At 48.8% G+C, this 15,880-nt stretch overlaps 1 pseudogene; it reads left to right on the top strand.

The window, feature by feature from the left end:
* Positions 1 to 7,677: 7,677 nt before the first annotated feature.
* LOC115640381 lies at positions 7,678 to 13,838 on the top strand (annotated as a pseudogene).
* Positions 13,839 to 15,880: the final 2,042 nt, after the last annotated feature.

The following is a 15,880-nucleotide window of genomic DNA, read 5'->3' as shown; positions in this document are numbered from 1 at the left end:
CATTGTCAGCTTTTTGGGGGCAGAGGATGTGCACGACCCTGGGTTTGTACAGCCTTCCAGAGGATGCCAGCTCTGGGGCACAGCCTGGCTGTTCTTTGGCAGCGAAGAGCAACAATATGCAACGTTTGTCTCCCAAACAGACATTCACACAACAGGTCTGTGAAATGCCACCTTCATGAGAGATGGTTCAGGGCTTGTCTACACTTCAAACACTGCAGTGGCCCAGTGGTAGTGCTTCAGTGTAGACACCATCTACGCCGACGGGAGAGGTTCTCCTGTGGGCCTAGTTAACCCACTTCCCCAGGAGGTGACAGCCAGATCAGAAGACAAAGTCTCCCGTCGAGCCAGTGCTGTCTACACAGGGACTTAGGTCGGTTTAACTACATCACTCAGGGGGGTGGATTTTTCATGCTCCTGTCCTGAGTGACGGAGCTGGGCTGAGCTAATTTTTGATTGCAGCCCGCTGGAAAGAGCTACAGGAATGATTCGAGGTCTGCAAACCTGACCTGCTGGGACACTCAAGGAGTTGAGTCTATTTCGTTTATCCAAGAGAAGCGGTGATGGGACATTCAGACATCACAGGGGCAGGAACCAGACAAGCATCGGCAGGGATGGAGTGCACTCAGTGTCAACTGGCAATGTGCACTTCTTGAGTACTAAATCTATTCCTGACTATCCCGGGGTCTAACATCACCGCTCCCCCCATGGCACGGCTCTCGCCCTCGGCAGCTTGACTCCCGCCTTTTCTTATTTATGGCCCTTTGCATTTATTTAGTCTTTGATCAGACAGCTCAGTATGTCCGGCCGCTTCTGGGGAACGGCCACTTGCAATGGAATTTCTCAGGAGTCTGAAGCAACCAGCCGGGGGCGGGAGGAACTAGGAGACTGGAGGAAGAAAGAGGAAAACTGAGGCTTGGGGAGTAGAAACATTCACTTGTTCTCCCATTCCAACTCCCCACATCCCCTATCTATCTATCCTCATACACCCCCTCCTATCTATCTATCTATCCATCCATCCCCATAGACCCCCTCCTATCTATCTATCTATCTATCTATCTATCTATCTATCTATCTATCTATCTATCTATCCCCAGCCACCCCCTCTATCTATCTATCTATCTATCTATCTATCTATCTATCTATCTATCTATCTATCTATCTATCTATCTATCTATCTATCCTCATACACCCCCTCCTATCTATCTATCTATCCATCCCCATAGACCCTCTCCTATCTATCTATCTATCTATCTATCTATCTATCTATCTATCTATCTATCTATCTATCTATCTATCTATCTATCTATCTATCTATCTATCTATCTATCTATCTATCCCCAGCCACCCCCTCTATCTATCTATCTATCTATCTATCTATCTATCTATCTATCCTCATACACCCCCTCCTATCTATCTATCTATCCATCCCCATAGACCCTCTCCTATCTATCTATCTATCTATCTATCTATCTATCTATCTATCTATCTATCTATCTATCTATCTATCTATCTATCTATCTATCCCTATAGACCCCCTCCTATCTATCTATCTATCTATCTATCTATCCCTATAGACCCCCTCCTATCTATCTATCTATCTATCTATCTATCTATCTATCTATCTATCTATCTATCTATCTATCTATCTATCTATCTATCCCTATAGACCCCCTCCTATCTATCTATCTATCTATCTATCTATCTATCTATCTATCTATCTATCTATCTATCTATCTATCTATCTATCCTCATACACCCCCTCCTATCTATCTATCTATCCATCCCCATAGACCCTCTCCTATCTATCTATCTATCTATCTATCTATCTATCTATCTATCTATCTATCTATCTATCTATCTATCTATCTATCTATCTATCCTCATACACCCCCTCCTATCTATCTATCTATCTATCTATCTATCTATCTATCTATCTATCTATCTATCCATCCCCATAGACCCTCTCCTATCTATCTATCTATCTATCTATCTATCTATCTATCTATCTATCTATCTATCTATCTATCTATCTATCTATCTATCCTCATACACCCCCTCCTATCTATCTATCTATCTATCTATCTATCCATCCCCATAGACCCTCTCCTATCTATCTATCTATCTATCTATCTATCTATCTATCTATCTATCTATCTATCTATCTATCTATCTATCTATCTATCTATCTATCTATCTATCCCTATAGACCCCCTCCTATCTATCTATCTATCTATCTATCTATCTATCTATCTATCTATCTATCTATCTATCTATCTATCCCTATAGACCCCCTCCTATCTATCTATCTATCTATCTATCTATCTATCTATCTATCTATCATCTATCTATCTATCTATCTATCTATCTATCTATCTATCTATCTATCTATCTATCTATCTATCTATCTATCTATCCCCATAGACCCCTTTCTATCTATCTATCTATCTATCTATCTATCTATCTATCTATCTATCTATCCCAGACACCCCCTCTATCTATCTATCTATCTATCTATCTATCTATCTATCTATCTATCTATCTATCTATCTATCTATCCCCATAGACCCCTTCCTATCTATCTATCTATCTATCTATCTATCTATCTATCTATCTATCTATCTATCTATCTATCTATCTATCTATCCCTACACACCCTCTCTATCTATCCCCAGACACGCCCTTTATCTAATCTCTCTCTCTTTCTCTCTGCAGGGCAGGACAGTGTTGACACATCTGTGCAGCGCCTGGCACAATGGGTCTCTGATCTCTAGGTACTACTCTGGTATGTTCCTTTCTCTCTCACGTGCCGAGGGACCTGAGATCCCCCTGGGCTAGGATAGCACTGAAATGCAGCCACCTCTGGGGTGGGGGTGAACCTCAGCCTGGGGAATGTCCGATGAGAGCAGCATTTAGGAAACAGGCCCTGGGAGATTAAATATCCTCTGAGGGGGCCCAGTTGCTTTAACAGAGACATGGGCGGAGATCGGCGACTGTCAGAAGCACAGAGAACCGAGAGAGAAACAAACAATAACATCGGATAGGTCCCGTGAGCGAGCAAAGGGTTAATCTGAGCACAGTCCAGTGAGAGAATTTGCAGCTTTCTGCCACCTGGGCCCTTATCACGAACCTTCCATGCTGCTTCCTCCATCTATATACACGAGGTGCCCAGTTTGCATAGCAAGACAACCTGCTTCCCCATCCTCGTCAGCGCCGGCCCTGGTATGCTGAAGGTAAGAGCTGCCCCTGGCCCCCTGCCCTCTCCTCGCCCATGAGACCCAAATTCACACGCGGGAGGATTGTCCGAAACTGGGACTTAGGAGCCAAACAAAGTTTTTCAACCCAGCTGAGAAAATTTTCACACCCGTGCTGACGTCCCTTCAACCAAACCGTGAGGGTGTTTTGAATGGGGAGTAAATGTTCCCCTTTTCCGTCCCGGAGCCCCCCAATTTCACACAATGAATTCCCTCTGAGTTTGGAAATATGGTGTCTCTTTGCGTGCCAATCAGAGGGCGGCAAACTGCGTGTGTAAACCATTGCGAAATGGGAAAAGGCCCGAGACGCAATTTCAATTGAGAACCAGAGGGACACAAAAGAATTCTCTTGAAGAAATCCAAAAATAAAACAGTGAGAAGATTTCTGAAACATGAAAAGCAGCTGGATCTTATTGGGTTTTTTCTCTTCCCATTTCTGACCAGCTCTGCCGCTGATAAAAGGGTTAAGATGTAACGTAAATTCCATTGCGAATCTCACTTGAGGTCTCTGTATTGCCCAGTATGATGGTGAGCATCTCTGGATCTTGGGTGGGGCCCAGGCAGTGCCTGGCACAACGGGGAATGTCTCTGGATCTCGGGTGGGGCCCAGGCAGTGCCTGGCACAATGGGGAACGTCTCTGGATCTCGGGTGGGGCCCAGGCAGTGCCTGGCACAATGGGGAACATCTCTGGATCTCGGGGGTGGTGCCCAGGTGGTGCCTGGCACAATGGGGAACATCTCTGGATCTCGGGTGCCTGGCACAACGGGGAACGTCTCTGGATCTCGGGTGGGGCCCAGGCAGTGCCTGGCACAATGGGGAACATCTCTGGATCTCGGGTGCCTGGCACAACGGGGAACGTCTCTGGATCTCGGGTGGGGCCCAGGCAGTGCCTGGCACAATGGGGAACATCTCTGGATCTCGGGGGTGGTGCCCAGGTGGTGCCTGGCACAATGGGGAACATCTCTGGATCTCGGGGGTGGTGCCCAGGTGGTGCCTGGCACAATGGTGAGCATCTCTGGATCTTGGGTGGGGCCCAGGCAGTGCCTGGCACAACGGGGAACGTCTCTGGATCTCGGGTGCCTGGCACAACGGGGAACGTCTCTGGATCTCGGGTGGGGCCCAGGCAGTGCCTGGCACAACGGGGAACGTCTCTGGATCTCGGGTGGGGCCCAGGCAGTGCCTGGCACAACGGGGAATGTCTCTGGATCTCAGGTGGGGCCCAGGCAGTGCCTGGCACAACGGGGAACGTCTCTGGATCTCGGGTGGGGCCCAGGCAGTGCCTGGCACAATGGGGAACGTCTCTGGATCTCGGGTGGGGCCCAGGTGGTGCCTGGCACAATGGGGAACATCTCTGGATCTCGGGGGTGGTGCCCAGGTGGTGCCTGGCACAATGGTGAGCATCTCTGGATCTCAGATGGGGCCTGGGCAGTGCCTGGCACGATGGGGAACGTCTCTGGATCTCAGTTGGGGCCCAGGTGGTGCCTGGCACGATGGGGAACTCACCACCCGTGATTTTGGATAGGGTCCAGGCACGCATGGCAAAATGGGAAGACCCTTTGTGTCTCGGACAGGGTATGTGGGGCACCTGACATGTCAGGGAACCCCCCTGGATCTCAGACGGGATCCAGAATTTGTTCCTGTGGAAATGGTAGGAAAATGCCCACCCTCTGTTAATTTTTTTTGAAGTTTTCCTAGTTTTCAAAAATTAAAACAAGAGAAAGTAACTGATTGTTTTAAAATAATACTAATCACAGCCCCCAGCTGTCAAAGCGATTGACCAAGAAGGGTCAGTGTCATCACCCTTGTTTTATAGATGGGGAAACCGAGGCAAGATGGGGAAGGGTTTTGCAAGCAGCAGCCTGATGAGTAGTTTATCAGTCCTCCGAAGCGCAGGGCTCTGTCCAATCCACCCTGCTGCTTTGTCTCCCTGATTAATTGTCTCTTTAAGTGAGCAAAAGTAACACATCGTTTTGTTTTTTTTTCTGGTTGCAAAAGGGCTGAGAAGGTGTATGGGGGGGGGAATTAACTCAAACTTTCACAATTTGTTGCTGTTTTCTAACTGGGGAAACCAGACAAGAAGTGAGGAAAGGTCGATTTCCCCCCCTCCTCCCTGCCCTGCTTTCTTACTTTTTTCAAATTTCCATATGGGGAAAAAATGTTATCTCCCGACAGGGGGAAATATTCTGACCAGAGATTTTTTATCCTAGGGAAATTCCAGAGGGCAAAATCCCCGTTATCCTGCCAAATTGTTGGATAAGGCTGTGAGGTTTCATCCATGGGATTTGCCAGACTGGGCAAAACCGAGGTTCTTTCTTGTCCCATTATCTGGCAGATAAGATACGATGCAATAAGAAGAAAGAAACTGGCAGTTTTAGTTTTCTCTGTCTCGTAACACAAATAGGAGCCGGATTTAAAGTCTCAGGAACCTAGTGGCGTCTCAGAAAGTGCCTAATTCCCTTGGTTTCATTGGGAATTAGGAGCCTGACTCCATTCAGAGTTTAAAATTTCCACCTACAGGCACTTGAATAAGTTACCCTGGGTTTGGCTCATCCTTCATTCCCAGCTAGTTCTCAGGAGGAAAATATGAGATCTGCATTCTCGGCTGCTTCCCGACCCTTTAAAGCTACTTTCTACTACCAGGGCAATTCAAAGGGCCCATTTGGCTGGAGGCACCTGCTTCAGCTTTGAAATTGCGAGCAAAGTGGCTATCAGTAGGGTTCAGAGTTAACCTGCTGTCTGCAGTTGTTTTTAGCTGCTGGTGCCCCCTGCAGTTGAGACTGCCTCAGTTTCCCCTTTGTTTGGCCAGTGACCTTTTAGCCTCATGTCTGGTAGGTCCTTGCTAGGATTCCACCTGGATCTTTAATATTCTCTCCCCTTTTGGGGCAGAAGCTACTCTAGTGAGTCAGGACCAGGAACGTTAGTGAAGGTCTGAGAGACTCTGGCTTCAGCCTGTTGACTCTGGACCCTACTGATGACAGAATGGGGTGAGGAGGGGAGAAAGAATGACACGGAACAGGGGTGTATTCACATCACTTGATGCCTGACTGGAAAGTGCCCCAGGACCACAGAGAAGGGTGCTGGGTACAACCTTGCAGCCTGCTTCTGTGACGCCTCCTAACTCTCTGCGTCTGCAGCCCAGCCAGGCAGCTGCCCAAAGACTCTGCCCCCAGGGGTCCCTCCGCCTTCCCAGTGGCTGCTTCTTTCCTCTGGCTCTGCAGCCTTTTCTCACCCCAGCTGTGGGAGGGCCACCGGTCTTCCCCTGTTAATTCTTCAGGGTTCGTCCACACTGCAGCTGGGAGGGCTGAGGGGGCAGACGTGCGGGAAGTGGGGGAGGGTTATGTGGGGTGAGGCAGGGGAGGAGTGTGGGGGAGGGTTACGTGGGAGTGTGTGAGGAGGTTATGTGTGGGGGAGGAAAGTTGTGTGTGGGGCAGTGGGTGCATGGGGTGTGTGGGTGGGAAGAGGAGTAGGTGGGTTGTGTAATAGGGAGGTGTGTGGGGGATTGCTAGGGAAGAGACAGAGGGGTGTGTGTGGGAGGGGTGTATGGGAGGGCTGTGGGGGTTGCGGGGAAGTAGAGGAGGTTGTGTGTGGGAGGGGTCACAGGGGAGACTGTCCGTGTGTCGGTTGTGTATGGGAGGGGTGTGTGGAAGTTGTGTGTGTGTGTCATTTCTATCTGTAGTGCACTAGCTGGGTCAAAGCCAGTACATATCCATCGACCAGAACTGGACCTCACCCCTCTCCCTGCAGGGCCGACACCCCCTTTGGGCCCAGTTCCCCTTAGTGGCTGGGATACCCTGTACACATCAATATACACACACACACGGGGCAGGTTGCATCTCGCCAAGCTGGCGTCTGCTGGGCTGTATTGAAACGGTGTTGCAATGCTCAGTGATTTGCTATCCCTGGGGAAGGGGCTTTCCTGGTCCCGTGGCAGGGAAGGGGCTCTGCAGGGCAGCGTGTGTGACTGGAGGCGGTCCATGGAGAGCTGGCTTAGAGTCAGGTGGGATAGGTTGGCTCTCTGTACCTTAGCGAGCAGCCTGCTTTGTCTCCCTCTGCTTTCAGTTCTTGCGAGTGATTGTTCTGGATTCAAAGCCGTAAAGTCATGTTACGGTGCCACCTCCCAGCAAGAGGATTTGGTGCTGTTAGCACCTGTCTCCTTGCTGCAGACTCAGCTTCCTTCAAGGCCGGTTCCCAGGGCTAGAGATGCCATTTTCGTTCATTGCCATGAGTCACAAGCTTAGACTGGGCAGGAGAGGGACAGCTTCTCTAGTAAATCCTACAGCCCCCCAGGGCATGGAATCCCGGAGCTCTCCACTTCCTGTGTTTCCCCCCCAGCACGTGCTCACAGTGGCTGCAGAGTTTGGTGCATCCAAGTCAAACAAGAGTCCAGTCCAGCTCCGAGCCCAGCACCACACTCTCCCAGTTGCCATGCAGGGCTCCCTCATGCTCAGCCTTCTGGCCGTGCTCCTAGCTGCAGCTAATGGCCAATGTAAGTCTCCGAGCCGCGCATTTCACAATTATCCTTTTCAACCACTGGCTCCAGCAGGGTCACTCCTGATTTACTCCAGCGTCACCCTATTGGCCCCAGTAACTCATACCCATTTTATGGCTCCTTTGTGCCAATTGTGCAAATGGCCTTTGTGTAAACCGCTCAGGCTCAGACTGACCAGCCGCGCCACCTACCCTTCAGCCATTGCTCTGTAACCCTCTATCAAGTTCCCCCTGATCATTCTCTCATCAAAGGCCTTGCCTACAGGCGGACACTCTGGAAAATTAATCCAAATTAACCAAAGGTGTGATTTTTAACCTGGATTAAACCCATTTAATTTGGAATATAGATGACCTTAATTCAGTTTCTTAGGCCATGTCTACATCTAAAATTTTGCAGCGCTGGTTGTTACAGCTGTATTAGTACAGCTGTATAGGGCCAGCGCTGCAGAGTGGCCACACTTACAGCAACCAGCGCTGCAAGTGGTGTTAGATGTGGCCACACTGCAGCGCTGTTGGGCGGCTTCAAGGGGGGTTCCGGGACGAGAGAGCAAACCGGGAACGCCGCGGTTTGCTCTCTCGGTCCCGGAGCCAGCCAGCAAACCGCAGGGAAGGAGACCTGCTTGCTCGGGGTTCCGGGACCGAGAGAGCAAACAGGGAACGCCGCGGTTTGCTCTCGCGTTCCCGGAGCCACCCAGCAAACCGCAGGGAAGGAGACCTGCTTGCTCGGGGTTCCGGGACCGAGAGAGCAAACCGCGGCGAAGCTGGTTTCCTTTCCCGGTTTGCTCTCTCGTTCCCGGAACCCCGAGCAAGCAGGTCTCCTTCCCTGCGGTTTGCTGGGTGGCTCCGGGAACGCGAGAGCAAACCGCGGCGAAGCTGGTCTCCTTTCCCGGTTTGCTCTCTCGGTCCCGGAACCCCGAGCAAGCAGGTCTCCTTCCCTGCGGTTTGCTGGGTGGCTCCGGGACCGAGAAAGCAAACCGGGAAAGGAAACCAGCTTGATTACCAGAGGCTTCCTCCTTCCACGGAGGTCAAGAAAAGCGCTGGTAACTGTCTACATTGGATTACCAGCGCTGGATCACCAGCGCTGGATCCTCTACACCCGAGACAAAACGGGAGTACGGCCAGCGCTGCAAACAGGGAGTTGCAGCGCTGGTGGTGCCCTGCAGATGTGTACACCTTCAAAGTTGCAGCGCTGTAACTCCCTCACCAGCGCTGCAACTTTCTGATGTAGACAAGCCCCTAATTTACCTCCAAAGTGAATTAAACTAAACTGAATGAAGCCACTTTAATCCCAAAAGAAAGTGTACACAGAGGACTTTAACCAAACCAGTTTAAATTCACCCTTTTGGTTAATGCAGATTAAAAGTGGCTTTAATTCAGTTTTGTTCACCTCCACCGTAAAGTCACCTAAATTGAATTTACTGAGTGTCTACACTGGGACTTAATCTGGTTCAACTAATCTGGATTACTGACACCTGTAAATTCCCCAATGAGGATAAACCCTTAGGGAAACAAGGGAAGAAGGGCAGGATCTTTCCACCAGAATTAACCTTGGACCTTTGGTGTTTCTTCATACAGATCTATGTTCAGTTTGCCCAGTCTTCAAGTCCCAGGCAAATTGTCCTACCAGTGTGCAGAACTGCAAGGAGGGGACCTGCATCCTCACTCTGGAAACAGTCTTCTCAGGTGAGAGAGAGGGGCCTGGCACTCCCCTTTCCCTCCCACAAACCTGCCTAACTTTCAGCCAGCCCATGATGCTCTTACCCCAAATGGATTAGTCGAAATTCAGGGCCTTTTTGGGTTGCTTCATTAAGGTGAGAAATAAATAAGGTGTGAGGGCTTGTGTGTGTGTGTGTGTGTGTGTGTGTGTGTGTGTGTGTGTGTTGGGAGAGGGTTGTGTCTGGTATGGGCTGTGTGGTGTGAGGGTACGTGCTGTGGGGGAGAGTTGGGTGTGCGGATATTCGAGGTTGGTTGTGTAGAGTGTATGGGTTGGGTGCTGTGGGGTGGGGTACATGTTGAGTGGTGGGGGCTGTTGTGGGTGGGGGATGTGTATTATGGGGGTGGGTTATGTCAGGTATGGGGTTATGTAGTAGTGGGTTGTGTAAGGTGCAGTTGTGTGTATTGGGGTGGTTGGGGGGTGAGTGTGTGGGTGTTGTGGGGGGCTGTGCATGGTCAGGAGAGGGTTGCGTATGTGGGTGCTGTGTGTGGGGTGGGGTTTGTTGTGGGGCAGGGGCTTGTGTATGGTGGGGGAGGGCTGTGTGGGGAAAGGTGTGAGTGTGGTTGTATCAGGTGTGTGGATGGAAAGGTTGCAGGGTGTGTGTGTGCATTGTGGAGAGAGTTGTGGTGTTTGTGTCTGTGTGTGTGTGTTGTGGAGGGCTTGTGTGGTGAAGGAGGGTTGTGTGAGGAAAGGTGGGTGTTCTGAGTGGGTGGGTCTTGTTGGGAGTGTGGACGGAGTTGTGGGTCACATGTGCGCACACACACGCAGGCTGATTTTGTTTTCGTTTTCCCCTGCACCTAGGAAAGGACAACGTGACCGTCAAAGCTTGCATAGAGGACAGCACTACCTGCCGTGCAAACTTCATCAGCCTGACCGTCGGGCCCGACAAACAAGTGAGGACCAGCTCCATGTGTTTTCAAAGCACCAACTGCAGCCTGAATATAACCATGGCCGGTACGTGCCAGGCGCAGCCATTCACATGCACAGCTGCTTGACAAGCGGGAAAACAATTTGCCTGCGAACGTTTGAAATTTTAAAACTGTTTCTGTTTCACTGGGTTCAAACTCGAGCTTTACATTTTTGCTTGTATGAAATGTTGTTTGACAAAAACTCAGACTAGCCCCATTTCATCCCCTGCCATAATGAAGAGAGACTGACTTTGTTTTTCCGGTTCAGTGCCAGTGCAGAAAAATTGGAAACAAATTTTGTTTCAACTCGAGCTTAAGCTAAAATATTTGCAGACATTACTGGAAATTTAAAAAGTCAATGTTGGTCGTTCCCTTTTGAACCTGGGACTCACACATCCCACCCCCTCTTCTTTCTCTTCCTCTGGCATTTTGTAACTAAATAAACCCCAGGGGTTGTTTGACTTATTTCCAATTTTCTCCTTTTTCCTCTCTCTAACGCTTCCAAATGTCACCAATGCTGGCAAACTTACGAAGTGCCAGAGATGCCTCATTTCATTTTTATTCCTTTAACTGCTCTGCACCTTTTCCCGAAACTGGAGACGTTTGGAAACGTTACAGGAAAAACCATCCGAAAACACAGATTTCATTCTGTCTATTACATTCGCTGGCAAAAAACGGCCCGCTGGCCTCGAAAGCTGAAAAGCTTTCGAAAACCAGAATGAAAATCAGGTGGCAGCAAATTGAAAATGTTCATTTAGGAATTTCCCATAGAAAAAAAATGGATTTTCCAGTGGGACATTTGGCTTATGCTTGATGCAATGGGAAAAAGGGAGTGACATAAAGAATTGGGTGCCATGGGCCAAGCGACAGGCTTGGAGAACTTTTGCAGCAGCAGTCGAACAGGGTCATAAACAGATAGTTCAGGGTTAATGTCTCTTTTACCTGTAAAGGGTTAAGAAGCTGAGTGAATCTGGCTGACACCTGACTAGAGGACCAATAGGGGGACAAGATACTTTCAGATCTTGGTGGAGGGAAGTCTTTGTTTGTGCTTTTTTTTTCGTTGGTTGTTCGCTTTTGGGACTGAGAGGGACGGGACATCAATCCAGGCTCTCCAAATCTTTCTGAATCAGTCTCTCATGTTTCAAACTTGTAAGTAGTAGCCAGGCAAGGAGGATTAGTCTTATGTTTGTTTTCTCAACTTGTAAATGTGTCTTTTTGCTGGAAGGATTTTTACCTCTGTTTGCTGTAACTTTGAATCTATGGCTGGGGGCGGGGGCGGGTCCCTCTGGTCTGTATGAATCTGAGTACCCTGCAAAGCATTTTCCATCCTGATTTTACAGAGATAATTTTTACCTTTTCTTTCTCTAATTAAAAGCTCTCTTTTTAAGAACCATGCATTCTTTTTAAGAACCATGCATCTGAGGAAGTGGGTATTCACCCACGAAAGCTCATGCTCCAAAACGTCTGTTAGTCTATAAGGTGCCACAGGATTCTTTGCTGCTTTTTAAGAACCTGATTGATTTTTCCTTGTTTTAAGATCCAAGGGATTGGGTCTGAACTCACCAGGGATTGGTGAGGGGAAAGGAGGGGGGATGGTTAATTCCTCCTTGTTTTAAGATCCAAGGAGTTTGGATCGGTGTGAAGCCTCTCAAGGCAACCCAGGGAGGGGAAAGTCTGGGGGGAAAAGGAGGGAGATGGTTAATTCCTCCTTGTTTTAAGATCCAAGGGGTTTGAATCTGGGTTCCCCAGGGAAGGTTTTGGGGGAAGAGAAAGTGTGCCAGACACTAAATTCTGGCTGGTGGTAGCGTACCAGGCCTAAGCTAGTAATAAGCTTAGAAGTGTTCATGCAGGTCCCCACTTTTTGTACTCTAAAGTTCAAAGTGGGGGAAAAAACCTTGACACAGGGCCAGGTTGCATTGGTCAAAGCCAGAGAGCAGGCTGTTGCGGGAATCGAGAAGAGAGATGAGGAGATCCTGGCTGCGAGGTCTAGCCATGGGGGTGGATAGTTCTGTTGATTCTCCATCATGAGCCTCTTTGTGTCCTGAAATTCTGACCCATGGTTCCTTCTCTGATTGTTCCCAGTGCCGCCAAAGAGCTCACCCAAGAATGGGCTGCAGTGCGCAGCCTGCAATGAGCCAAACGCTGACTAGTGCAAGAACAGCGTGAACGTCGCCTGCATGGGCTCTCAGGATCGTTGCATCGACTTTGCTGGGACACCTGGTAATTCTGCCGAACATATAGTCTGGCTGGATCTTGGGAACTGACCTGAGCTCTCCCAGGCAGTTGGGAATTCCTACCAGAGCTGGTGAAATCCAGAATTCCCTAATCGTACAACTGGTGAAGTTTATCGAGTGACACCTTTATTTTCATTGATACGGGCCCCTGTTTTTCAGCACTGAAGGTTTATGAGATTCAATATTTGGAGTCCTAGTTTTTCCTGGGTTGTATCCCAAGCTGTCAGAGGGAAATGGGGTCTAGTGGTTAGAGCCAGGGGGCTGGGTGCCAGGACTCCTGGATTCTATCCCGAGCTGTGAGAGGGAAGTGGCATCTAGTGGTTAGAGCTGGGGGCTGGGTGCCAGAACTCCTGGATTCTATCACCAGCTCTGGGACAGGAGTGAGGTCTAGTGGGTTAGGGCCGATTCGGGCCAACTGAAGCATTTAGAGAATTTGTGTCAAATTTGCCAAATTGTTTTTGCCGGAAAAAACCAAAACGTTCCAATTCAGTTTTTATATTTTAAAAAAGCATTAAGAGCCCCTTGGTAAAAACCTCCAACAAAACATTCCCTTTCAACCCCAAAGGTAACTCACTTTTGTCACTGTTTCCATTTTGCAGAAAACCGCCCATTCTGGGTCAACTCAAAACCAAGTGTTTCCAACCGTTTGTCAGACTGGAAACCGACCCCCCCAAAAATGGGCTATTGGCAAAGCTCTGTGGCCCAGGCTGGTGGGGAAGGGGACGAGACGAAAAGGCCAGGCCATTCTTGATTCTTATCTCCTGTTTATTTCCATCTGCAGTTAACAACACCAACACCACATTGATCTTGAAAGGCTGCGCTACCCAGAGCGCCTGTGAGCTGAAAGTCAATGGCAGCTTCTACTATTCCCAGTAGAAGTATATGCTGACCAAAGCCGACTGCCGTCTGGCTACCAGCAAGGGCTCTAACGCTGCTGTTCATACCCTGGCGTTCTTCCCAACATTGGCCGGGCTACTCCTGGTGAAACAGCTGTCCTGATTTGCGCTCTGTCTGCAAGATCCTGGAGAACCCCCCTCCCCACCCCTTGGGATTTAGGGTGCCTTTGGAGAGATGAGTTCATCACAGGTTGTCGGGCTCTATACAGGGGTGTGAGTCAGTTATGTGGGACATCAGCCATAGACGGCCTTAAAATGGGTGAATCAATGAATCCAGTGGGTTGAATAAAAATGGTATTGAAATCATTCAGGTGTCTGCTTGTTTCTTGTCAAGGGAAGGTGGCGGAAGGATTTTCCCAGCATGCACAGCACTGTTTTGTGGGGGTCTCTCCCTCTGCATAACCCTATAAGAACGAGCCATACAAAGGTCAATCACACCCAATCTGCTGTTTTCTGACAATGGCCAGTACCATACGAACATAAGAACAGCCCCACTGGGTCAGACCAAGGGTCCATCTAGCTCAGTGTCCTGTCTTCCGACAGTGGCCAATGCCAGGTGCCCCAGAGGGAATGAACAGAACAGGGAATCATCAAGTGACCCATCCCCTGTCACCCATTCCCAGCCTCTGGCAAATGCAGGCTAGGGGCACCATCCCTGCCCATCCTGGCTACCAGATGCTTCAGAGGGAATGAAGAGAACAAAGCAATTAGCGAGTGAGCCATCCCATCGTCCAGACCCAGGTCTTTCCAAGCTGCCTCTCACCCTTACTTTCCTGTCAGAGTGAAAAGCAAGTCGGCGTTTCCTTAGAAAATTTGATGAATGTGAAAACAAAAAAAATTCTCAATTTTTTGGGCACCGAATTTTAAATTTTGTTTGGCAGAAAATTGATTTCTTTTTTCAGATGGAGATTTGGAAGCTGGAATATTTCCGTTGCCGTGACGCCTCATGGGAGTTCTAGTACACGTGCCTCTCTCATCCACTCTCTAGAGACTGGTCTCGCTGGTAGGCCTACATCTCCCATGATACAACACAGTTACTCCTCTTGTGCTTCATTGGAATACTTAACCATGGTGCCTCATGGGAGTGAATTCTCTTTTTCCCCCCTTCTTACTCTATTTTGCTCAGGAATGTGAAAATATTCACACTCCGCTGCACCATAGATATGCCCACCTAACACTTGGTGTAGATGTGGCTAGGCCCATGGAAGAATGCATCATTTGACCTAGCTGTTTCAGCTTGGGGAAATGGATTAGCTACATGGATTGGAAAATCCCTCTGCTGCTGTAGTGTCTTAATAGTGTAGACAAGCCCATATTCTTTCTCTCTCCCTTTTTCCTAGGGCTTTGCAAAAACGTTTTTGTTTTGCAGATGACAACATTTTGCACTAGACAACAATTGTGGTGAAAAAATGTTTGCAACATTTGAAAGGCTCCATGAACTAATTTGAAAGAAACAGAGTCTCAACGGGGTTAGGGAGACAAACCCTGCTGGATTTTCACCCCAATTTCAAATCCCAGCTCAAATTCCTCATTTTATTTTTTTGAATCGCTTCATCAGAAAATCCCTCACAACGTTTCAAACACAGTGAAAGTTTGTCTATGGAAAAACATCCCCCAAATCATGCCCATTTTCTCAACTAGGCCTGTGTAGGTGGCGTCTACACTGAAGCGCTACAGCTGTGCAGGTGCCATGTTTGACATGTAGACAAGCCCAAAACCACCTCTTGTTAAGACAACATTTCACAGGCGAGTTGTGTGAATGTCTATTTGGGAAACACACGGTTGCATATTGTCATTCTTTGCCGCCAAACAACTGCCAGGCAGTGCCCCAGAGCTGGCTGCATTTGGTGGCAGGTGGAATCCTGTGTAAGTCTGTACAAACCCAAGTAACGGAAACCTCTGCCCCAGAGAGCTGACAATGTAACTAGAAAAGCAAAGCTGGGACAGGGTACAACACACAGCGGAGTGACCAATGGTAGCAGTGAATGGCATGTTAATGCCTTGATCGTTTTTTGTGGGGGCAGGTGGGTTATTTAGGAGGGGATCTGCTAAATGGGAAGGGAAGTGGGTCTAGGTGGTCAGGGCAGAGGGGCTGGCGTGGAGTGAGCCAAGAGGAAGAGACTGAGCAAGAGGGAGGATTGGAACGAACAATCAATCAGCACCGGGAAGAGAAAGTCTAGTGAAAATTGTGAAATGTTTTTAGCTGCTTCTGCCCCTACTGGCTGGAGACCCAGCCACCATCACCCGGAGAGGTGGTGTTCCCCTGGCTTTGGCAATGGAGGTACACCACTACAGATCCCGTAGTGTAGCCATAGCAACTTAGACATGTAGGGCTGGAAGGGACCTTGCGAGGTCAACTATTAAATGAAATTAATAGGCAGCAGGTTT

This window comes from Gopherus evgoodei, unplaced genomic scaffold (assembly GCF_007399415.2).
Source record: "Gopherus evgoodei ecotype Sinaloan lineage unplaced genomic scaffold, rGopEvg1_v1.p scaffold_31_arrow_ctg1, whole genome shotgun sequence".
Classification (NCBI taxonomy): Eukaryota; Metazoa; Chordata; order Testudines; family Testudinidae; genus Gopherus; species Gopherus evgoodei.
This window is presented reverse-complemented; position numbering and strand designations above follow the sequence as displayed.